Source organism: Phascolarctos cinereus, unplaced genomic scaffold (assembly GCF_003287225.1).
Source record: "Phascolarctos cinereus isolate Bilbo 61053 unplaced genomic scaffold, phaCin_HiC Scaffold_725;HRSCAF=1366, whole genome shotgun sequence".
NCBI classification, from domain to species: domain Eukaryota; kingdom Metazoa; phylum Chordata; class Mammalia; order Diprotodontia; family Phascolarctidae; genus Phascolarctos; species Phascolarctos cinereus.
In genome coordinates this window covers 536912-562141 of record NW_027556097.1, presented here as the reverse complement: position 1 = coordinate 562141, position 25230 = coordinate 536912, and the positions used below count along the sequence as shown (strand labels likewise).

The 25230-nt window shown below is 37.6% G+C and overlaps 1 protein-coding gene and 1 pseudogene across 1 annotated transcript in view; both read right to left on the bottom strand.

Moving 5' to 3' along the window:
- EPHA6 (EPH receptor A6) overlaps nt 1-25230 on the bottom strand; it is a 1178244-nt gene that overhangs the window by 755244 nt on the left and 397770 nt on the right. The gene's annotated exons all lie outside the window — the stretch shown is intronic.
- Nucleotides 7504-25230, bottom strand: part of LOC110202010 (cytoplasmic dynein 1 light intermediate chain 2-like) — a 49170-nt pseudogene continuing 31443 nt past the window's right edge.

Here is a 25230-nt window from a genome sequence, read left to right as displayed (position 1 = left end):
AGTTTTTGTGCCCTAGTATGTGGTCAATTTCTGTGTAGATAACACCAAGGAAAAAGTATATTTCTTCCTATCCCCTTTCAATTTTCTCCATATTTGGTATATCTAACTTTTTAAAATTCTATTCTTGTTTACTCTGTAATTAGATTTATCTAATTCACAGAGGTTGTTGCTGAAATCCCCCACTTTTATAGCTTTGCTCAATATTTGTTCCTGTAACTCCCTGAACTTCTTTTCTAAAAATTTAGATGCTATACCACTTGGTGCATATATGTTTAGTAATGATATTACTTCATTTTTTGTGGTGGCTTTTAGCAGAATGTAGTTTCCTTCCTTATGTCTTTTAATAAGATCTATTTTTGGTTTTGCTTTGTCTGAGATCAGGATTCCTACTCCTGCTTTTCTCATTTCAGCTGAAGCATAACATATTCTATCCAGCCTTTTATCTTTTCCCTGTGTGTATTGCTCTTTTTCAAAATGTGTTTCTTGTAAATAATCTATTCTGTTATCAGTTTCTGTTTTATGGGAGAGTTCATTCCATTCACATTCACAGTTACGATTATTATCTGTGGCTTTCTCTCCATCCTATTTCCTCCTCCCCCCATTTATGTTTTTATTTTTCCTTTTCTCCCTTTCCCTCCTAACTACAGTTTTGCTTGTGATCACCACCTCCCTCAATCTGCCCTCTCTTCTACCAGCTCCCTCCCTTTTATTCATTTTTCTCTTACTACTTCTTCCCTCCCTTCTATCCCCCCTTCCTCTTTCCTCTTTCCCCTCATCAGCCTATATGGCAAGTTAAATTTCTATACCTAACTGAGTATGCTATTCCCTTTTTGAGACACATTAGATGAGAGTAAAGTTGAAACAATGCTTATTTCCTTCCCTTCTTTCCCTCTACCTATAATATGTCTTTGTGAGTCTTCATGTGATGTAATTTACCCCTTTCTGCTTCCTCCTTTCCTCTTCTCACATTACAATTCCTTTTCATCACTTCATTAGGTTTTTTATCAACACACCAAAGTCAACTTAAATCCAACTCCTCTGCCTATGTATATCCCTTCTAAATGCTGTAATAAAGATGCATTTCTCAAGAGTTATAAGTATTATCTTCCCATGTAGGGATATAACCAGTTTACACTTATTGAATAACATGGTGTTTTTTTCCCTTTTCCTGTTTACCTTATTTATTTATTTATTTTTTTGGTGAGGCAATTGTGGTTAAGTAACGTACCCAGGGTCACGTAGGTAGTAAATGTCAAGTCTCTGAGGTCAGATTGGAACACAGGTCCTCCTGACTCCAAGGCCAGAGCTCTATCCACTGTGCCACCTACCTGCTCCACTTGTTTACCTTTTTTTTGTTTTTGGCTAGGCAATTAGGGTTAAGTGACTTGCCCAGGGTCACACAGCTAGTAAGTGTCAAGGGTCAAGTGTCTAGTCTAAGACCAGACTTGAACTCAGATCCTCCTGACTCTAAGTCCAGTGCTCTATCCACTGCACCACCTAGCTGCCCCCTGTTTACCTTTTTATGCCTCTCCTGAGTCTTGTATTTGAAGGCCAAATTTTCCATTGAACTCTGTTCTTTTCATCAGGAACGTCTGGAAGTACCATATTTCATTAAATGTCCATCCGCTTCCCTGAAAGATTGTGCTCAGTTTTACTGGGTAATTGATCCTTGGTTGTAATCCAAGGTCCTTTGCTCAAGCCCTCAGATAATTTAATGTAGAAGCTGCAAGGTCCTGCATAATCCTGACTATGGTTCCATAATGTTTGAATTGTTTCTTCCTGGATGGCTTGCAGGATTTTCTCCTTAACCTGATAATTCTTGAATTTGGCTACAATATTCCTTTGCATTTTCAATTTGGGATCTCTTTCTGGAGGTGATCCATAGATTCCTTTGATGACTGTTTTACCCTCTTGTTTTAGGGCCTCAGGGCAGTTTTCCTTGATGATCTGAAAGATGCTGTCTAGGCTCTTCTTTTTTTTTTTTTAATCATAGTTTTCAAGTAGACCAATAATTCTTAAGTTATCACTCTTGGATCTATTTTCCAGCTCAGTTGTTTTTCAAATGAGGAATTTTGTATTTTCTTCTATATTTTCTTTCTTTTCATTTTGTTTTGCTGAATCTTGATTTCTCATAGAGTCATTAGCTTCCAATTGCCCAATTCTAATTTTAAACAAATTGGTTTCTTTAATTAACTTTTGTACCTCCTTTTCCATTTGGCCAATTCTGCTTTTTAAGGCATTCTTCTCCGCATTGGATTTTTGGACCTCTTTTGCCATTTGGGTTAGTCTATTTTTAAGGTGTTATTTTCTTCAGTATTTTTTGGGTCTCCTTCAGCTAGCTGTTGACTTGTTTTTCAGGATTTTCTTGCATCACTCTCACTTCTCTTCCCAGTTTTTCCTCTACTTCTCTTACTTGCTTCTCAAAATCCATTTTGAGCTCTGCCATGGCCTAATACTGACTCACTTTTTCTTGAAGGCTTTGGATGTAGGAGTTTTGATATTGTGTCTTCTTCTGGTTGTATGTTTTGATCTTCTTTGTCACCAAAGTAAGATTATATGGTCTGAGCCCTTTTTGTGCTGTTGGCTCATGTTCCCAGCCAATAACTTGACTTTTTAACTCTTTGTTAAGGTAGGAGTCTCCTTTCCATTTGGGGGACGTACTGTCCCATACTTTAGAAGTTTTGTGCAGCTGTTTTCAGATATACTTCTAAGGACCTGTATATTTTCTGGTTTTCCAAGTTGGTATGAACAAGGTAAAGTATTTACTACTTTCCTGGCCTGTGCTCTGGTCTGTGAATGACCACAAGCACTCGTTTCTGTCTTGGAACTGTGAGGAGGATTTTCTCTTCACCACCACCACCACCACCACAGGTTCCACCCTGCCAGTGCTACTCCTCATCCCAGAACCACCCCCCAGAACTGTGACCTAGATCCAAGCATGGACAAAGCAAGAGAATCCTGAATCAGCAACAACAAACACATCCTTGTAATCCCCTCTGATCAGTCACTCAATCCCCCCTCTGTCTATGGGCTGAGAGTCCATAAGGCAGCCACTGTCCTGGGTCTGCATCAGCACTGGGGGCCAGACTGAGCTCCTCTATCATTGAAGTCCAACAGACCTTTGCTACTAACCTTCTAAGTTATCTTTGGTATTTGTGGGTTGAGAAGTGTAGAAACCACTACAGCTATTAATGATTTAGATCCTTGAGGCATACTCTAGGTTCTCTGCAACTCAGTCTTTGCCTATGCAGCCCACACTGAACTATGCTCCTCTCCCAGTCTAGTGCAATAGACCTGTACCATCAACCATCCAGGTTGTCTTGGGCTAGAAATTTGTTTCACTCTGTCTTTTTGTGGGTTCTGCTGCTCTAGAATTTGTTTAGGGCCATTTTACTGTTATTTTGAGGGGTTTGGGGGAGAGCTCAAGCAAGTCACTAATTTTACTCCTAGTCCCTCCTTTCACTCTGCCATCTTGACTTTACCATCTAGTGCCTGAGTATTAAGACTGCTCTCTTATTCTAAACACGAACATGAGAAATCTGTTTATGCAGCAGTTTAAATGGAATTTCGACTTTCCCTCCTTAAGTACTATAACTATAACATTTAATAATAATTTCCATCTTTATGCTTTTCCCTTCTAGGCTCCATTGGTTTCTCCAGTTTGTAACATCAGAAATATATAGAAAAGAATCACAAATCTGTATTTTCAACTCTATCTTCTCTCCTCAATTATAATGAAGCACCTCTCTGGGTTACCACCTCAAATCCTGCTCTCAGATGAGGTTACCTATCACAGTTTGAGTATACTTTGTTGGGTGTGCATTCATGTAACTATAGTTTATGAGTCCCTCACCAATGCATTTAACTTCAGTAGTCAGCCGTAGGATACAAGTAGCTTAATTCAAGGCTTTAACAAAGGTGCCATAGTACTTTGCTTTTCTGGTGGTTAACTTGAGCTGCTCTTCTGAAGCAACATTTCTTTGGGTTATGCTGCTCCCTGGGACTGCTCCTCTTTAAAACTAAGTTTAAGTACACATCTAGACTCTTTATTCCTTCTCTACAAAGACATTAAATTTCCTAGTAGGTGAATTGTTTATATGCAAGATGCCATTGTTCTTTTATTAAACATTGGGCAACTGAAAGCATTTTTTTTTACTTTTTATTTAGCCTGTTCCATGGGTATATTTTGGTATTCAACCAACACTAAATTTTGATGGTATTTTGATAGCATAGTTTTATGGGTAGAAGTGCTATTCAATTATCAACATATATTTATTAAGTGCATACTTCCTGGCAGATACTGGAATAAGTGCTATAGATACAAATACAAAAATAAAATATTATTTGCCCTCAAGTAATGTATATTTTACTAGAGGAGATAACATATAAACATATGTGAGCATATACAGAATTTATTCAAAATGAATACAATTCACTAATTGTATTAATTTTATGAAGAAGATGGCACTTAAGCACAGGTTTGAGGCAAATCAGAATGGTTGAGAAGTAGAAGTGAGGAAAGAGAACATTCTAGGAGTGAGAGACAGCTAGAACACAGATACAGAAATAGGAAACAAGATGTCACATGTATATAATAGCAAGTAGGTAAGTGTAGTTAGAATGCAGAATCAAGGAAGGAGGCAAGATACAAGAAACTTAAAATTATATGAAAAATTCTAGTAATGAAGAATTTGACATATCAAACAGAACAGTTTGTGTTTGATTCTTGAGGCAATATGTAACTCTGGGAGTACATTGAATAGGGTGATGATATGATCAGACTTGTAGTAGGGGAAAAATCATCAGTAGTGCAAAGATTGCAGTGGGGAAATGTTTGAGGAAAGGAGAACAAGTGAAAGAGAATGATAGCAGTCCAAGAGGGAAGCATGAAGAAATGAACTACTAAAATGGCTAAGTCAATAGTGATAATGTGGAGATAGAAATGACAAGATTTGGCACCTCAGCCTTGACCATATCAACTTGGAAGAATGGAAAATTTACAGGTCCCTAGAAGTATCTTTGAAAACACCAGCACAAAACCACTGAAGCTTGGGACAGTACATTCTCCATACTGGAAACAGACTCCTAACTTAACAAAGAGTTTAAAACTCAAGTAATTGACTGGGAACATAAACAAACTGCACAAAAAGTCAGATTATAGAATATTTCTTTGGTGTCAAAGAAGATCAAAACATACAACCAGAAGAAGACAACAAAGTCAAAGCTCCTACATTCAAAGGCTCCTAGAAAAATATGCATTGGTCCCTAGCCATGGAAGAGCTCAAAATTATTGGACTATCTGAAAGCCATTATCCAAAAACAAAGAGCTTACACATCATTTTCCAAGAAATTATCAAGGAAAACGGCCGTGATATTTTAGAACCGGAGGACAAAATAGAAATAAAAAGAATCCACCAATCACCTCCTGAAAGAGATACCTAAAAGAAAACTCTTAGGAATATTATAGCCAAATTCCTGAGTTCTCAGGCCAAGGAGAAAATATTACAAGCAGCCAGAAAAAAAAATTCAAGCACTGATAGGATTTAAGAGCCCTCTATTCAATCCTGTTACTTCTGTGTCACTATTCTGTTTCCAGATATTGGCTTCAACCACTTCCCTTTATTAGCATCATGAACTAATAGAATTCACTTGCAAATACATTTGGCCTAGACTAGTCCCTTCCACAATGGGGATAGATGAATTTCAAAGATATGGTAGAATAAAATTTTAAAATTAATCAGGTGGCAGAAATGAGGCAATTTTGTTCCTACTACATTAAATTTAATATTCATTTTTTAAAAATCTATATTAACAGAAAGCCATGGTTTCATGTAAAACCCTCTCTTTTATTCTCTGAATATTGAAATGTTTAGGTTTATGGATGATATCTAAGTTTATAATTTAACAAAAATATTTTGAGTATGTAGTCATATAAATAACCAAATATAAAAAGGGACTACAATAACTCCTATCTTTCTGTTCTCCTAAAAATTCAGGTATGAGTAATGTGCCCAAATCTTCCTACAACACCTCAAACCTAGGCAATGACTTCTCTGCTGATCTTGTCTAGTAGAGAGTTATAGAGTCAGTAAGTTCACAATAAACATTTGAACGAGTGAATAATATTTTTAAAAGTACTACACACTGTGCTAGCTAGCATGTACTGTTGTCAAAAGCAATTTTAGAAAAAATAGTATCATTTAGGAAAAAATACCATGATATCATATACTTGAGTAAAGGCAAAAATAAACACAAAAAGAAAAGTACATGATTTGAAAAACAATGGTAATAATTGATTAAAGCAACTATTCTGGTGAGATTACCAATTCTCCAATTATGGTTTTGTTATTTATTTTTCTTTTTATTCTTCATTCTTGCATTAATTTGAACGTCAACCTTTATAATGAAAACACATTCTACTTTCTGCCACAAAATCACTCATTTTCCACACATACAAAAAGTATGTACTCTTGGTAGAAAGCACTATAGATTCACCACAAATTTACATGCTAAGTGCCTTTCTAACTTTTGTGGGGGATATGGGAGTTTTGTTTTCATATAGCAGATCATCTAGATTATGATTGAAGCTGCTCTCTCTGGGTTAGTTGCTAATATTCAGGCTGTATGCTAATGGAGAAGCAGACAGCCACACACTTTGATGAAAACAGGCTTCCTGCTTGATCATTATTTTTCCCAATAACAGCACAATAAGAGGAGAAAATGTATTATTTCACATGCTTGATTGAAATGGCAATTTTTCTGATTTCTTATCAGTCCATTGTTGATACCCTACCAGGATTTCTAGAAAAAGTGCACAGCAGTTGGTGAGATAATTTTCTGCCTTCAAACCACATAAAAGATTGTTTATGTAGCTGCCCTCTATAGGTGGAAAACGAGACTTTTTCCTCTACTATAAAACCCTTGTTATCACTAAAATTACATAGAAATGAATCTATTCATTCTATATTCCATCTTCATTTGAGTACTTTGTTATTATGGTTTCCTGCCAGCATGGAACATGCTGGACCGCACTGGACATTATATAAGTGATAATAATCTATGTTGTTATTATCACAAATTTATTGATGTCATAATTTGAAGATCTGAGGTTAGTCATTACTCATGACATTATCTATGAAGGTACTATGATTGCTGTTAGTTTTGTTGTTGATATAATCAATCATACTGATAGTTCCTTGGTGTTGTCCATGTCAAAGAAATGTAGCTTTTCCCACTTCCCACCAAGGCTATCCTATCTGAACTCTAAAGGGTTATATGAAACAGAGGGATTTTTCTAGGCAAACTTCCTGAATGTGCATTTTACACTTGGACAAAACAAAGAAGTTCGTTGGTTGTGTATATGTTTTTTTTTTAAATTCAATCTCCCCTGCCCCCCCCCCCAAAAAAAAACTGATAGCATGGGCTGTATCAGAAAAAATCCTGGTCTTGTCTGATCAATATACAAAGTTATTTTGTCATTTACACAGGTATATTTAAGTACTGTCAAGCTTCATTTTCTGTCAATGAGTTTGCTGTTACCACAGAGTCAGGCTTGCGAGTCATTTGGTCCAGCTCTTCTTGAACATTTGTCAAAACAGTTTTTTGTCCAGACTTTTTGACTATGCCTTGGACTCCCCCAGCTCGAGGACTCCAGAATAGCTGGTGTTTTTACTCAAGAGGCTGTTAAAGAAGCTGGCCAACACTCCTTTACTTGCAGCATTCTTTTTAATATTTGGTTTGGACTTTTTGACAGATTTGATTGGTGAGGCACTGAGGACATTGCCAGGTCCAGCTTAGCCCTGTCTCCTTGGAGAGCCTGTAGGCCCTCTAACAGGAGATTCTGATGCTCTTGTAGGGTAGGCTGGCTGCTTGGCAAGGAAGGACTGCTGCTTCATTAGAAAAACTTGTTCATCTTCGCTGCCAATTCTTTATTATGTAACAACTGTCTTACTGGAGGTTTTACAATAAAGTCTTCATATGCATCATCTAGTTTTACTGTTATGAAGTTTTCAGGTAAAATAGCTATTTTCTTTTCATTGTCCCAACCAGCAGGTATGAAAACTGCATCCTTTTCCACCACTAAGGCAGGTATGGTAAAGTGAAAATCGTATGTTTTATGCACAAAAAGTCAAGGTTCTTTTCTTCCTTAACTGATGTATACAATCAAGGCAGCTCCATATCATAGGCAGGATTTATGGATGTGTGACTGAATAAAATCAATGTGCTCTTATCGATAGTCACTCTAGGACTATCTCTAGGATGCTCACTTCATCACACTTTGTGCAAACTACCAAGACCAGGATCCCAAGATTATGTGTGAGTATGTTGTCTCCAAGTGGCAAGGGAACATTTTCACCATCTTGTGCTGAAGCTACAGGTCCTCTCCTCTGCGATGGGCCTTGATATCCTTCCTCAGGCTCTTGAAAATACTTCACGAACTTTTGCTCCATGTCTCTCATTTCTTCTAGTGGGATTTTCACTTTGTCAATATGTTCCCACAAAACACTGGCCCATTTCTGTAATGATTCCATAACAGTCCAAGGCCAAGACATATCTACTACAAAGATGACTAAAGTCTCTTGCAAGGTTTCTGCAGAAACAGGAAACTTCAGTAGGCATTTATGGTATGAATCTCCATCCAGGACCCACACACTGCAACGTGTATGATCATCTCTATCCTCATCATGAATGTTAAGGTACAGTTATTCTAAACCTGTTCCTTTTCTTCTGTGTTCTGCTCCTTGTAATTTAGCCAAGAGTATTGTTTTACATGAACCATCTTCAACAAAGACAAGGTTGTTTTTGCCTGCTGGTAACTTAGACCTGGACTAGGTGGAGACTTCACTCAGGATAGAAGACATAACACTTAAAGGGGACAGAAAGATACAATACATTGTTTATAAGGGCAAACTGTTTACATCCCTATGAGAGAAGATGACACTTGTAACTCTTCAGGCTTTTATTGTTATTACACCATGTTAAAGGAGTATATATAAAGGAGATGGATATAAGTTGAATTACTGTAATGATAAAAATAATCTAATCAAGTGGGTTAAATGGATCCTATTAAGTGAATTAATCTGATCTAAGAAAATGTACTGGGGGGCAGAGCCAAGATGGTGGAGTGAAAGCAGTGACTTGATTGAACTCTCCCCCCAAACCACTCCAAATACTCATAAAAATGGCTCTAAACAAATTCTGAAGAAGCAGAACCCACAAAAAGACAGAGTGAAACAAATTTCCAGCCCAACACAACATGGATGATTGATCAGAAAGGTGTATCCCACCAGGCTGGGAGTGCAGCACAGCGTGGGCATGCAGGGCACAGCAAACCTGGAGCAGGCCTCAGAGGACTGATTTGCGGGCAGCTGTGGAGGTTTCCAGACTCCTCAATCCACAAATGCCAAAGACAACTTAGAAGGTCAGTGGGAAAAGTCTGTTTCTGTCGGTGGTCAGAGAGGAAGGCGGGGTTTCAGCTCCATTCCCCAAGAACATGGCCCTGGGGGGTCAGCTGCTTCCCGAGCTTCTGGCCCACAGACTGAGGGGGAATCCAGTGGCTGATCAGAGAGGGACTGCAGGGATCTCTTTGCCAGTGCTGAGGCAGGAATCTCTTGCTTTGCCCATGTGTGGATCTGGGTCACAGTTCTGGAAGGCAGTGCTGGGGTGAGGAGGAATGCTGGCATGGTGGAGCTTGTAGTGGCTGTGAAGAGGAACCCCTCCTCACAGTTACGGGACAGAAAGGAATACTTGTGGTCACAGGCCAGGAAAGGAGTAAACACCTCACCCGTATCATACTACCTTGGTAGAACTGAAAATTTACACTTCCCTACAAGTATCTCTGAAAACAGCTACACAAACCCCTGAAGCTTGGGACAGTACACTCTCCACATTGGAAGCAGACTCTTACTTTAACAAAGAGTTTAAAACTCAAATAGTTGGCTGGGATCATGAGCAAGAAGTGCAAAAAGAGTCAGACTATATTATCTTACTTTGGTGAAAAAAGAAGATCAAAATATACAACCAGAAGAAGACAACAAAGTCAAAGCTCCTACATCCAAAGCCTCCAAGAAAAATATGAATCAGCCCCAGGCCTTGGAAGAGCTCAAAAGTGGTTTTGAGAAGCAAGTAAGGGAAGCAGAGGAAAAACTGGGAAGAGAAATGAGAGTGAGGCAAGAAAATAATGAAAAACAAGTCAACAGCTGGCTAAAGGAGACCCCAAAAAATACTGAAGAAAATAACACCTCAAAAAATAGCCTATCGCAAATGGCAAAAGAGATCCAAACAGCCAATGAAGAGAAAAATGCCCTAAACAGAAAAATTGGCCAGATGGAAAAGGAAGTCCAAAAGATTACTGAAGAAAATACTTCCTGAGAGGAGGCTTCCAGGAGAGAAGATGGCGAAGTGAAAAGGTAGTCACTCTCACTCTCCTTTATCAACCTCTGAAAACCCAGAAAATATCACTCCAGAAAAAAAAAAACTGGAACACCTGAACTAGAAGAAAGACAAGGAGCAGCAGTACAGTAGCCCAGCAAATGGGTCTCCCAGTGCCTCAGCAAAAACAAGGGGCCCCAGGCAGATAAGTACCCTGCAGCATTCATCTGAAAGGAGGTGAAGAAAACAACCTAAAGACTTCCTAAAGCCCCGACTTTGCTGATTCCAACCCAACACCAGGTGAGCTGTGGGATCCCTGAAGCCTCCAATTGTGAAGAAATCCTGAAGCCCAGGTGGTAGACAATGCAAACACCAACACCTGAATCTCCCAGTGCCTCAGTGAGGGCAGGGGGAACCGGTGGAAACCAGCTCAGAGAACCACCAGGAGTCTCGGCAATCCACCACAAAGTAATCTCCCCATGCATTAGCAGAAACGAGGGAGACAACACTGCAGGGGGCCCCAGGCAGATAAACATCCTGCAGCAGCCATCTAAAAGGAGCAGAAGAAAGCTCAAGGAAAGGAAAAGCAGGCAACCTAGAATTGCCTGAAAATTCCAGCCTTGCTGATTGCAGCCCAACGTGAGGTAAGCTGCCAGAAACGTACAGCCTCCATTTCCCAGCATAAGAGGCCCCAGAATGCAAAGCCAGTGACCAAGACCTAGGCTCCCAAGACAAGAAGCTTGGGTCAGTACCCTCTGTTCCCCAGCAGGAGAGTTCAATACCTTTAAAGGCCAGGGAATAAAGGAACACCATGAGTAAAAAGAAACGTACCATACATTCATATTATGAGAAGAGTGAAAACAAAGACAGAAATTCTGAAGAGGACAACATTGTCAACAAACCCACATCTGCAACAACAAAAGGGAATGTGAACTGGTCTGAATCCCAAAAAGCCTTCTTAGGAGAGCTCAAGAAGGATTTTAGTAGTCAAATGAGAGAGGCAGAAGAGTCCTTCAAAAATACAATTGGCCAGTTGGAAAAAAATTACACTGAAGAAAACAAGTCCCTAAAAAACAGAATTGGCCAGTTGAAGAAGGAAGTACAAAAACTAACAGAAGAAAACAATCTGTTAAAAATTAGAATTTGACAAATGGAAACTAATGTCTCTATGAGAGAGCAAGAGTCAAACAGAAACAAAAAAATGAAAAAATCGATGAAAACATAAAATACCTCATCAGTAAAACAACCGACATGGAAAATCGACTCAGGAGAGACAGTTTAAAAATTATTGGACTACCTGAAAATCATGATGAAAAAAAGAGCCTGGACAGTATCTTTTAGAAAATCATAATGGAAAACTGCCCAGAAGTTCTAGAACCAGAAGGGAAAATAGCCATAGAAAGAATCTACCGACCACCACCTGAAAGAGATCCCAAATTGACAACACCAAGAAATATAATAGAAAAATTCCAAAATTACCAGATGAAAGAGAAGGTCCTGCAAGCAGTCAGAAAGAAAGAATTTAAATATCATGGAACCACAGTCAGGATTACACAGGACCTTGCAGCTTCTACATTGAAAGACCGCAGGCCACAGAACATGATATTCCGTAAGGCAAAGGAGCTTGGAATGCAGCCAAGGATCAATTACCCAGCAACAATGAGCATCATTTTTCAAGGGAGGAGGTGGATATTCAACGAAATAGGAGACTTCCAAACTTTCCTCATAAAAAGACCAGAGCTCAACAAAAAATTTGATCTTGAAGTATAGGAGTCAAGAAGGACTTAAAAAGGTAAATGGGACAGAAGGATACAATATATTGTTAATGGGGGGGGCTGTTTAAACCCCTACAAGGGAATATGAGACTTTCAACCCTTGAGAACTGTATTGTTATTACACCTTGTTAAAGGAGTATACATAAAGAGGGTGGATATTAGTTGACTTTGATGTAATGATAAAAAAAATCTAATCAAGTGGGTTAAATGGATCCAAATAAGTGGATCAATCTAATCTTAAAAAGGTACTGAGAAAGGAGGAGGCAGACAAGGGTAAATTACATTACAGGAAAAGACACAAAATCCTATTACAGCAGAGGGAAAGAAGGGGGGGAGCATTGTTTGAACCTTACTCTCATCAGATTAGGCTCAAGAAGGGCATAATATAATCAGTTAGGTATAGAAATCTAACTTGCCCTATAGGCAGTAGGAGGGAAAAGGGAAAGAAAAGGGAGGGGGAAAGAAAAGAGAGGAGGGGAAAGAAGGGAGGGAAGCAGCAGTAAGACTAAAGGGGAAGAAAAGGGAAAGGGATAATAAAAGGGGGAAGGGACTGAGGGAGGTGGTGGTCAGAAGCAAAACACCAGTGAAGGAGGGAAAGGAGAAAAGACAAAGAAAAGCATAAATAGGGGGGTAAAAAGGATGGAGAAAAAGACAGATAGTAATCACAACTGTGAATGTGAATGGGATGAACTCTCCCATAAAACGGAAACAGATTGCAGAATGGATTAAAAACCATACCTACAATATGTTGTTTACAGGAAACACATTTGAAAAAGAGTGACACATACAGGGTAAAGGTAAAAGGCTGGAGCAGAATATATTATGCATCAGCTGAAGTAAAAAAAGCAGGGGTAGCAATCCTGATCTCTGATAAAGCAAAAGCAAAAATAGATCTAATCAAAAGAGATAAGGAAGGAAACTACATCCTGCTAAAAGGCACCATAGACAATGAAATAATATTACATTAAATTGAAAAGTTTTTGCACAAACAAAGCCAATGCAACTAAGATTAGAAGGAAGGTAGAAAATTGGGAAAGAATTTTTACAACCAGTCTTTCTGATAAAGGCCTCATTTCTAAAATATATAGAGAATTAAGACAAATTTATAAGAACACAAGCCATTCCCCAATTGATAAATGGTCAAAGGATATGAACAGGCAGTTCTCAGATGAAGAAATTAAAGCCATCTATAGTCATATGAAAAAATGCTCTAAATCATTATTGATTAGAGAAATGCAAATCAAAACAACTCTGAGGTACCACATCACACCTATCAGATTGGCCAACATGACAAAACAGGAAAATGATAAATGTTGGAGAGATGTGGGAAAATTGGAACTAATACATTGTTGGTAGAGTTTGAAATGATCCAACCATTTGGAGAACAATTTGGAACTATGCCCAAAGGGCTACAAAAATGTGCATACCCTTTGATCCAGCAATAGCACTTCTAGGGCTATATCCCAAAGAGATCAAGCAAATGGGAAAAGGATCCACATGTACAAAAACATTCATAGCAGCTCTTTTTGTGGTGGCAAAGAATTGGAAATTGAGAGGATGCCCATCAATTGGGGATGATGAGCAAGTTGTGGTATATGAATGTAATGGAATACTATTGTGCTATAAGAAATGATGAACAGGCTGACTTCAGAAAAACCTGGGAAGACTTATATGGTCTGATGCTGAGGAAGTGAGCAGAACCAAGAGGACTTTGTACACAATAACAGCCAAGTTATGAATGACTAAGATTGTTAAACTGAACCCTTCTCAGCATCACGAGGATCTAAGACATCTCCAGAGCCTTCGGGATGGAAAATGCTGTCCACATCCAAAAAAAGAACTATGGAAGTTGAATCCCTATCACGTATTTTTATCTTCTGTTGAGTTTTTTTCATCTTTCTGATGGTTCCTCCCATTGGTTTTAATTGTTACTTACAACTTCACTCATGTGAAAATATGTTTAATGGGTATGTAAATGTAAAGCCTATGTCAGATTGTGGCCGTCTTGAGGAGGGTGGGTGAAAGAAAAAGGGGGGAAAATTTTCAACTCAAAAGCATTTAAAAAAAGGAAAAAAATGAAAAAAAGAGAAAATACTTCCTTAAAAATTAGGATAGAGCAATTGGAAGCTAGTGACTTCATGAGAAATCAAGACACTGGAAAAGAAATCTAAAAGAATGAAAAATTAGAAAACAATGTGAAATATCCCTTTGGAAAAACAACTGACATGGAAAATGGATCCGGGAGACAGAATTTAAAATTATTGGACTCTCTGAAAGCCATGATCAAAAAAAGAGCCTAGACATCATCTTTCAAGAAATTATCAAGGAAAACTGCCCTGATATATCAAAACCAGAAGGCAAAATAGAAATTGAATGAATCCAACGATCTCCTTCTGGAAGAGATCCCCAAAGGAAAACTTCTAGGAATAGTGTAGCCAAATTCCAGAGTTTCCAGGTCAAGGAGAAAATATTACAAGCTGCCAGAAGGAAACAATTCAAGTGCTGTGGAAACACAATCAGGATAATACAAGATTTAGCAGCTTCTACCTTAAGGGACTACAGGGCATGGAATATAATATTCTGGAGGGCAAAGGAGATAGGACTAAAACCAAGAATCACCTACCCAGCAAACCTGAGTATAATCCTTGAGGGGAAAAAATGGTCATTCAGTGAAATAGAGGACTTTCAAGCATTCCTGATGAAAAGACCAGAGTTAAACAGAAAATTTGACTTTCAAATACAGGACTCCAGTGGAACATGAAGAGGTAAACAGGAAAGAGAAATTGTAAGAGACTTATTAATATTGAACTGTTTACATTCCTGCATGGAAAGATGATATTTGTAACTCATGAGAACTTTGTCAGTGCTAGGGTAGTTGAAGGAAAAAAATTGTATGTATGTATATATAGATAGATAGATAGAGGGCACAGGGTGAGTTGAAGATTAAGGGGTCATATCTGGAGAATAAAATTAAGCGATGAGGGAGGATGATACTGGGAGAAGAAAGGGAGAGGTAGAAGGGGGAAATTGTCTCACAAAAAAACCAGAAAAGTCTCTCACAGTGGAGGGGAAACAGGGGAAGGTGAGAGGGAATGAGGGAATCTTATTCTCATAGTATTTGGCTTAAGGAGAGAATAACATACACATTCAATTGGGTATGGAAATCTGTCTTACCCTACAGGAAAATAGGGTGAGAAGGGGACAAGAGAGCAGGGGGATGATAGAGAGCAGGGCAGATTGGGAAAGGGGGTAATCAGAAGCAAATACTTCTGAGGAGGGACAGGGTCAAAAGAAAGAATAGAATAAATGAGAGGGCAGGATAGGATTAAGGGAAATAGAATAAGTTTTTCACAACATGTCTACTAAGGAAGCGTTTTGCATAACTGCACATTGAGTTGCTTGCCTTTTCAATGAGGTTAGGTGGGGAGTGAGGAAGGGAGAAAATTTGGAACTCAAAGTTTTAACAACACATGTTTAAAAAAAATGTTTTCACATGCAACTGGGAAATAAGAAATACAGAAAATGGGGTGTAGAAATCTATCCTGCTGTACAGGAAAATAGAAGGGTAAGGGGATAAGAGAAGGGAGGGGGGAGAGATAGAAGAGAAGGCAGACCAGGGGAAAGGGTATTCAGAATGCATGCCATCTTGGGGTGGGGGGAGGGGTGAGAAATTTGAAACTCAAAAACTTGTGGAAGTGAATATTGAAAACTAAAAATAAAGAATAAATAAATTTTTTAAAAAAGAAAATGTACTGAAAAAGAAGAAGGCAGACAATGGTAAATTACATTACAGAAAAAGACACAAACACTTATTCCAACAGAGGGAAAGAAGGGAGGGAGATGAACAATGTTTGAACCTTACTCTTGTCAGATTTGTTTCAAGAAGGGAATAACATAGTCAGTTAGGTATAGAAATCTAACTTCTATAGGTAGTAGAAAGGAAAGGGGGAAAGAAAATGGAGGGGGGATAGAATGGAGGGAAGAAGCATAAGGGTAAAGGGGAAGAAAAGGGAAAGGGCTAACAAAAGGGAGGAGGGACTAAAGGAGGTGGTGATCAAAAGCAAAACACTAGTGAGGAGGGAAAAGGAGAAAGAAAAGCATAAACGGGGGGGAAAAGGGATGGAGAGAAAGACACAGATGGTAAGCATAACTGTGAATGTTAATGGGATGAAGTCTCCCATAAAACGGAAGTGGATAGCAGAATGGATTAAAAACCACAATCCTACAATATGTTGTTTACAGGAAACACATTTGAAAAAGAGTGACACACACAGGGTAAAGGTAAAAGGCTATAACAGAATATATTATACTTCAGCTGAAGTAAAAAAAGCAGGTGTAGCAATCCCAATCTCAGACAAAGCAAAAGCAAAAATAGATCTAATCAAAAGAGATAACGAAGGAAATTACATCTTATGAAAAGGCACTATAGACAATGAAGTAATATCATTACTAAACATATATGCACCAAATGGTATAGCATCCAAATTCTTAAAGGAGAAGTTCAGGGAGTTACAGGAAGAAATAGAGAACAAAACTATACTAGTGTGGGACCTCAACCTCCTCCTCTCCGAACTAGATAAAGCTAACCACAAAACAAACAAAAAAGAATTTAAGAAGGTGAATAGAACATTTGAAAAGATTGATATAATAGATCTCTAGAGAAAACCGAATGGGGATAGAAAGGAATATACTTTTTTCTTGGTGGTACATGGAACATACAGAAAAATTGACAATGTGCTAGTACATAAAAACCTCACAATGCAAAGCAGAAAGGCAGAAATATTAAGTGCATCCTTTTAAGATCATGATGCAATAAAAATTATATGTAATAAAGGCCCTGGAAAGATAGACTAAAAAATAATTAGAAACCAAATAATCTAATCCTAAAAAATGATTGGGTCAAACAACAAATCATAGTAATAATCAATAACTTCTTTCAAGAGAATAAAAATAATGAGAATATACCAAAACTTATGGGATGCAGAGAAAGCAATTCTTGGGGGAAGTTTTATATCTTTAAATGCTTACATAAATAAAATAGAAAAAGAGGAAATCAATGAATTGGGCACACAACTAAAAAAAACTAGAAAAAGAACAAATTAGAAATTCTAATCTAAGCACTAAATTTGAAATATTGAAAACCAAAGAAAATTAATCAAATTGAAATTAAGAAAAGTATTGAACTAATAAATAAAAGTTAGAGCTGGTTTTAGGAAAAAAAATATAAAATAGAGAAAGCTTTATTTAATTTAATTAAGGAAAAAGAAGACAAAAGTATTAGTATCGAGAATAAAAAGGGTGAATCTACCACCAAGGAAGAGGAAATTAAGACAATAATTAGGAACAATTTTTCCCAATTGTATGCCAATAAATTTCATAATCTTAGTAATATGAATACATATTTACAAAAATATAAATTGCCCAGATTAACAGAAGAGGAAGCAAAATACTTATATAACCCCGTCTCAGAAAAAGAAATTGAACATGCTATTGATGAACTCCCTAGGAAAAAATCTCCAGGGCCAGATGGATTTAAATGTGAATTCTGTCAAACATTTAAAGAATAAATAATTCCAATGCTACATAGACTTTTTTGGAAAAGAGGTGAAGAAGGAATTTTACCAAATTCTTTTTATGATACAAATATGGTGTGGATACCTAAACCAGGAAGAGTCCAAAGAGAGAAAGAAAATTGTAGAGCAATTTCTGTAATGAATATAGATGCTAAAATTTTAAATAAAATATTAGCAAATAGATTACAACAACTTATCACAATAATAATATACTATGCCCAAAGGGCTATAAAAATGTGTATACTCTTTGACCCCGCAATAGCATTTCTAGGGCTATATCCCAACCAGATCATGCAAGTGGGAAAAGGACTCACATGTACAAACATATTCATAGCAGCTGTTTTTGTGGTGGCAAACAATTGGAAATTGAGAGGATGCTCATCAATTGGGGAATGGCTGGGCAAGTGGTAGTATATGAGTGTAATGGAATACTCTTGTGTTATAAGAAATGATGAACAGGATGACTTCAGAAAAACCTGGAAAGACTTTCATGTCTGATGCTGAGTGAAGTGAGCAGAACCAAGAGAACATTGTACACAAACTTTCAGAAGGTGATTGGTAGATTACTTCAATGAGTTTTTTATCCTCTACTTCTAGGATATCAGGGTAGTTTCTCTTGATAATTTCTTGAAAGATTCTGTCCATGCTTTTTTTTTTTGATCATGACCTTCACGTGGTCCACTGATTCTTAAATTATCTCTCCTAGTTCTATTTTCTTGGTAATTTTTTTCCCATTGAGATATTTCACATTTTCTTCATTTTCTTTTCATCCTTTTCACTTTGTTTTATTGTTTCTCATTGTCTCATAGAGTCATTAACTTTAACTTACTCCATTCTAATTTTCAATGAATTGTTTTCTTTGGTTTGCTTTTATACCTCCTTTTCCATTTGGCCAATTTTATTTTTCAAATTGTTTTCTTCAGCGGATTTTTCCCCCCATTTGGCCAGTTTTATTTTTTAAGGAATTCTTCAGTAAATTTTTGTCCTTCTTGAGCTCTTCCAATAAGGCTTTTTGGGCTTGAGACCAGTTTGTATTCTTCTTTGAGGTTTTGGATGTGCATATATTGACAATGTAGTCCTCTTTTGAGTGTGTGTTTTGAATTTACCTGTCCTCATAGAAACAGTCTATTGTCAGTGTTTGTTTTTGCTTTTCACTAATCTGGCTTGCCTATTTCCTGGGTTTTAAAATTGAGCTCTCCTGCTGGAGTGGGAGAGGCCACTGTCCCAAGCTTCTTGTGCAGGGGTCCATGACCCTGGTCACTGGCTTTGTGTGTTGGCCCTCAGATGCTGGCAGCTGGAGGCTGTATGAGTCTGGCAGTTTACATGGTGATGAGCTGACATTCTACGGATGATGTCTGGAATGTACAGAGGTGGGGCTTTTCTGCATTTCCCTTGGGCTACAGTGAAGCAGGTGGGGTCTAGTTGCTGAATGATGCCTGCTCGCCCTGTGCCTGAGTATGTCTGCCTGCCTGGGACTGTGTCAGAGTGCTGGGAGTTCTGTGGAGGTCTTCCTGCCAGTTTCTATGGCTATGCTAAGGCATATTGGGAGTCCTTGTGTTGGTCTTGGCCTGCTCTACAACCTTGGGGCTCAGGACCTCCTGCTGGTTTGCTTAGGTGGGACTTGCTGCTGGCTTGTTGGTATCCTTCCTGTCCTGGAATGCACTACCCCTTTACCCTAATGAAAGGGACCTTTTTTGCCGATCCTCCAAGCTTCCCATGCTAATAGATTCCTCTACATCTTCTTTCCACTGGCTCTGCCATTCCAGGACTTTTCTTGGGGCATAATTTTTTTTAGACATCAGGAAGTGGTAGTGATTTACTGGTTACTTTGCCATCTTGGCTCTTCAAAGTGGTCTTCAATTAATTTTAATCATTTCTTAAGCAGTTATATATATATATATATATATATATATATATATATATATATATATATATATATATATATATAAATATATATATATATATAATTTCTGCACTGTGGTTCACAAAAAATTTTAATATTTCTGATTTTCTGCATCTTTGTGATCTTTTATGCCCTAAAACATAGTTTTTATGAATTTGACAGGCAAAGCTGAGAGAAATATGTAAGTTTCTTTCTATTCCCACCCAGTAATTTCTAGAGATTTATTATATTTAACTTTTAATTATTCTATCCGAGTCTTTCACTTCTTTTTTCATTAGATTTACAAAGATCTGAGAGGAGTAAATTGGGATTTCTTCCATTATTATAAGTTTTTTTGCTATTTCTCCTAAAACTCATTTAAAGTTTCCTGTAAGTAGTTGGATTCTACACCATTTGAAGCATATTTTAGTGCCTATATATTCATTATTTATGTAGTTTATTTATTTATTTTAATTAAGAACACTTTTGCTGTTGTTTGATCTGAGATCATGGTTGTCCCCTACTTTTTTTACTTTAGACTGGGCTATGGCCTAGAACTGAAAAAGCTTCTCAGCATGTTAGAAAGATCCTTTCTTTAGTCTATTTTCAGACTATATACAGAATGGATTAGAATGGGGAGGGATTGAAGTAGTGAGAACAATAAGAAGACCCTTCCCATGACTCAGGTATGCAGTGATGTACACCAGAGTGTGACAGTGTCAGAAGAGAAAAGATATTATAAAAGTTGTTACTAAAGTAGAACCAACAGTGCTTGGCAAGAGACTGGATATGAGTGGTTACAGAATATGAGGAGTTGAGAATGACCCAAAGGAGAGCATAAGTAATGGAGGGTACTTTTAGTCCCTTTAATACTAATACGAAGGCCATAAAGAGGGATGAAGTTGGGCAGTGAAAGAAAATGCAATCAGTTTTGGACATGTTGAGTTTAAGATGTGGCATGCTGTTTAAGATATCAAAAAAGTACTTGGAGATAAGAATATGGATTTTAGGAGAGAGGGTAGGGCTGGATAAATCAACTTAATTTTGAAACCATGACGGCTGATGAGGTCATCAAGCAAAATAGTATGGAGGGAGAAGAGGACCCAAGACACAGCCTAGTACAAAAGAAATAGGATGAATAGGCATTTATTAATCTGAGAGAGTATTAGCAGCAGTTTGAAAACTAATCTAACAAAATTTCAAAGTAATGATAGTCCATTTCATTTTGGAGGGAAGCTGTTCTGTTTTTACTTTGTCTAGATAAACTGATTCTCTCTGTTTTTAAATTTTCATTCATTTTTTCTCACATTTTTAGTTCTGAACTCTCTTCTGCCCCACCCCACACTAGAGAAGGCCACCATTTGATAAAGATTAATAAATGTATGTAAAACCATACTATGCATACTTCTGTTTATCAGTTCTTTCTCTGGAGGGGTATAGCATCTTCCTCCATAGGTCCTTTATAGTTGATTTGAGTATTTATTTTACTCAGAATAACTTGTTTGTTCACAATTATTCTTTGAACAAATTGCTATTACTGTATAAATGTTGTCTTGATTCTGCTCACTTCACTTTGAATTAGTTCATGCAAATCTATTCATGTTATTTTTTAAATCAACCAGTTCATCATTCTTACAGTGCAGTAGTATTCCACCATAGGCATATACAACTTGCTTAGTCATTCCTCAGTTGATTGTCATCCCCTTGATTTATAGTGTTTGCCACTACAAAGAGAGCTGCTATAAATGTTTTAGAATATATAGTTTCTTTTCCTTTTTCACTGATCACCTTGGGAAATACCTAATAGTGGTATTGCTGGGTCAAAGGTTATACACAGTTTTATAACTCTTTGGATAAATTTAAGATTGCTCTCCAAAATAGTTGGATAAATTCATAATTACACCAACATTGTATTAGTCATAATTTTTCCACAAATCCTCTAACATTTGTAATTTTCTTCTTTTCTAGCTTTAGCTGATGAAATAGGAATGAGATGACATCTCAAAGTTGTTTGAGTTTATATTTCTCTGGGGCAGAGCCACGATGGCAGAGTGAAAGCAGTAGGTGACTTGAGCTGTCCTGAAAACTCCTCAAAATACCTGCAAAATGGCTCTAAATAAATTCTAGAGCATCAGAATCCACAAAAAGACTGAATGAAACAAATTTGCAGCCCAAGAAAACCTGGATGGGTGATTAGAAAGTTCCATTGTGCCAGGCTGGGAGAGAAATGCAGTTCAGCATGGGCATTCAGACAAAACAGGCCTCATTGAACCTGGAGCAGGTCTCAGAGGACTAATAATGGGGAGCTCTGGCAGTTTCCAGACTTCTCAACCCACAAACACCAAAGACAACTTTAGAAGGTCAGTAGGAAAAGTCTGTGACTTCAGTGAGAGACAAGCACTGTCCAAGTCTCAGCCCTGAGTGCACCCCCAGGGTGGCAGCTGCTTCCAGAGTTTCAGGCCCACAGACTGAAGGGGAATCAAGTGGCTGACCAGAGGTGGATTTCAGGGATCTTTTGCTGGTAGTGAGCCAGGATTCTCTTGCTTTGCCCATGCTTGGATGTGGGTCACACTTCTGGGTGGAGGTCCTATGGCAAGGAAGAGTGCTGGCATGGTGGAACTTGTAATGGTGAAGGAGGGTGAATCCCCCTTACAGTTCCAAGGCAGAAAAGAGTGCTTCTAGTCATTCATAGACCAGAACATAGGCCAGGAAAGAAATAAAAACCTTGCCCTTGATCATTCAACCTTGGGAAAATGGAAAACTTACAGGTCCCTAAAAGTATGTCTGAAAACAACTGCACAAAACCCCCGAAGCTAAGCAGAGTTCTACCTTAACAAAGAGTTTTTAACTCAAGCAATTGGCATGAGCAAGCAGGGCAAAAAGAGTGAGACCATAGAATGTTTCTTTGGTGACAAAGAAGATAAAAACAAACAACCAGAGGAAGAAAACAAGGTCAAATATCCTACATCCAAAGCCACCAAGAAAAATATGAATTGGTCCCAGGCCATGGAAGAGCTCAAAAAGGATTTTGAGAAGTAAGCAAGAGAAGTAGAGGAAAAACTGAGAGTGATGCAAGAAAATCATGAAAAACAAGTTAACAGTTCCCTGAAGAAGATCCCAAAAAAATACTGAAGAAAATAACACCTTAAAAATAGCCTAACCCAAAGGGCAAAAGAGGTCCAAAAAAACCAATGAGGAGAAGAATGCCTTAAAAAGCAGAATTGGCCAAATGAAAAAGGAAGTCCAAAAGCTCAGTAAAGAAAATACTTTCTTAAAAATTAAATGTAGCAATTGGAGGCTAGTGACTTTATGAGAAATCAAGACATTGCAAAACAAAACCAAAAGAATGAAAAAAGAGAAGAGAATGTAAAATATCTCATTGGAAAAACAACTGACCTGGAAAATAGACTCAGGAGAGATAACTGAAAAATTGTTGGACTATCTGAAAACCATGATCAATAAAAAAGCCTAGACGTAATCTTTCAAGAAATTATCAAGGAAAGCTGCCCCAATATTTTAGAACTGGAGGGTAAAATAGAAATGTAAAGAATCCACTGATACCTCCTAGAAGAGATCCCCAAAGGAAAATTCCTAGGAATATTGTAGACAAATTCCAATTCCGTCAAGGTGAGGTCAAGGAGAAAATATTGCAAGCACCCAGAAAGTAACAATTCAAGTATTGTGGAAACACAATCAGGATAACACAGAATTTAGTGGCTTCTACATTAAAGGACTGCAGGGCTTGTAACATGATATTTCAGGGGTCAGAGGAGATAGGATTACAACCAAGAATCACCTACCCAACAAAAGTAAGTATAATCCTTCAGGGGAAAAATGGACATTCAGTGAAATAGAGGACGTTCAAGCATTCTTGATGAAAGGCCAGAACTTAACAGAAAATTTGACTTTCAAATACAAGACTCAAGAGAAACATGAAGAGGTAAACAGGAAAGAGAAATCATAAGGGAATTATTAAGGTTGAACTATTTACATTCTTACATGGAAAGATGAGGTAGATAGATAGATAGATAGATAGATAGATAGATAGATAGAGGGCACAGGGTGAGTTGAAGATGAAGGGGTGATATCTAGAGAATAAAATAAAAGGGCGAGAGAGGATTATACTGAGAGAAGGAGAAAGGGATAGGTGGAATGGGGTAAAGTATCTCACATAAAGCAGAGAAGAAAAGGCTTTTACAGTGGAGGGGAAGTGGGGGAAGGTGAGAGGGAATGAGTGAATCTAATTCTCATCAGATTTGGTTTAAGGAGGGAATAACTTACACACTTGATTGAGTTTGGAAATCTATCTTACCCTACAGGAAAATGGGTGTGGGGAAGGGGACAAGAGAGCAGAAGGATGATAGAGGGGAGGGCAGATTCGGGGAGAGGGTAATCAGAAGTAAAATCTTTTAAGGAAGGACAGGGTGAAAAGAGGGAATAGAATAAATAGGAGGCAGGATAGGATGAAGGGAAATAGAGGTAGTTTTCTATGGCATGAGTACTATGGAAGTGTTTTGCATCACTACATATGTATAATCTGTAACAAATTGCTTGCCTTCTCAATGAGGGTAGGTGGGGAGGGAGAAAGAGAAAATCTGGAAACCAAAATTTTAAAAACAAATGTTAAAAAATTGTTTCCGCATGCAACTGGGAAATAAGATATATAGGCAGTGGGGTGTAGAAAACTATCCTGCTGTATAGGAAAGCTGAAGGGGAAGGAGATAAGAGAAGGTGAGGCAGAGATAGAAGATTGGGCAGATTAGGGAAAGGGGTATTCAGAATACATGCCATTTTTGGGTGGGGGGAGGGATGAGATGGGTACAAAATGTGGAGCTCAAAATATTATGGAAGCGAATGTTGAAAACTAAAAATATGTAAATAAATTATGTATGTATATATATATATATATATATATATATATATATTAATTGATAATGGTTTAGAGCATTTTATATGATTATATAAAGTTTCAATTTCTTTATCAAAAACTGCCTGTCCATATCCTTTGACTATTTATTAATTTGGGAATAACTCATTTTCTTATAAATTTGACAGTCTTGTCTATATTTGAGCTATGAGAAGTTTATCTGGGAAACTGTCTATGAATTTTCCTCACTTTTCTGCTTTCCCTATAATCTTGGTTACATTGGTTTTATTTGTACAAAATCTTTCGAATTTGATGTAATCAAAATTCTGCATTTAACATCTTGCAATGCTCTACAACTCTTGTTTATTCATAAATCCTTCACATTTCTATAAGTCCGATAGGTAATGTATTCTATGGTCTAGTTTTTTCCCTTTACAGCTAGGTCATTTTGACCTTCTCTTGGTAAATGATGTGAGATAGTTATCTACCCCCAATTTCTGCCAGCTGGCTTTCTAGTTTTCTCAACAATTTTCTTTTTTACCAAATCTTGTAAATTGTTCCAAAAGATTAAATCTTTACATCTCTCAAACAAAAGGAAACTATCATAGCTTACTACTGTTTACTGTATGTCTACTGTGTTCCACTAATCTATTTCTTAGACATACCAGATAGTTTTGTTAACTATTGCCTTAAAATACAGTTTAACATCTGGTACTCTCTCTCTCTCTCTCTCTCTCTCTCTCTCTCTCTCTCTCTCTCTCT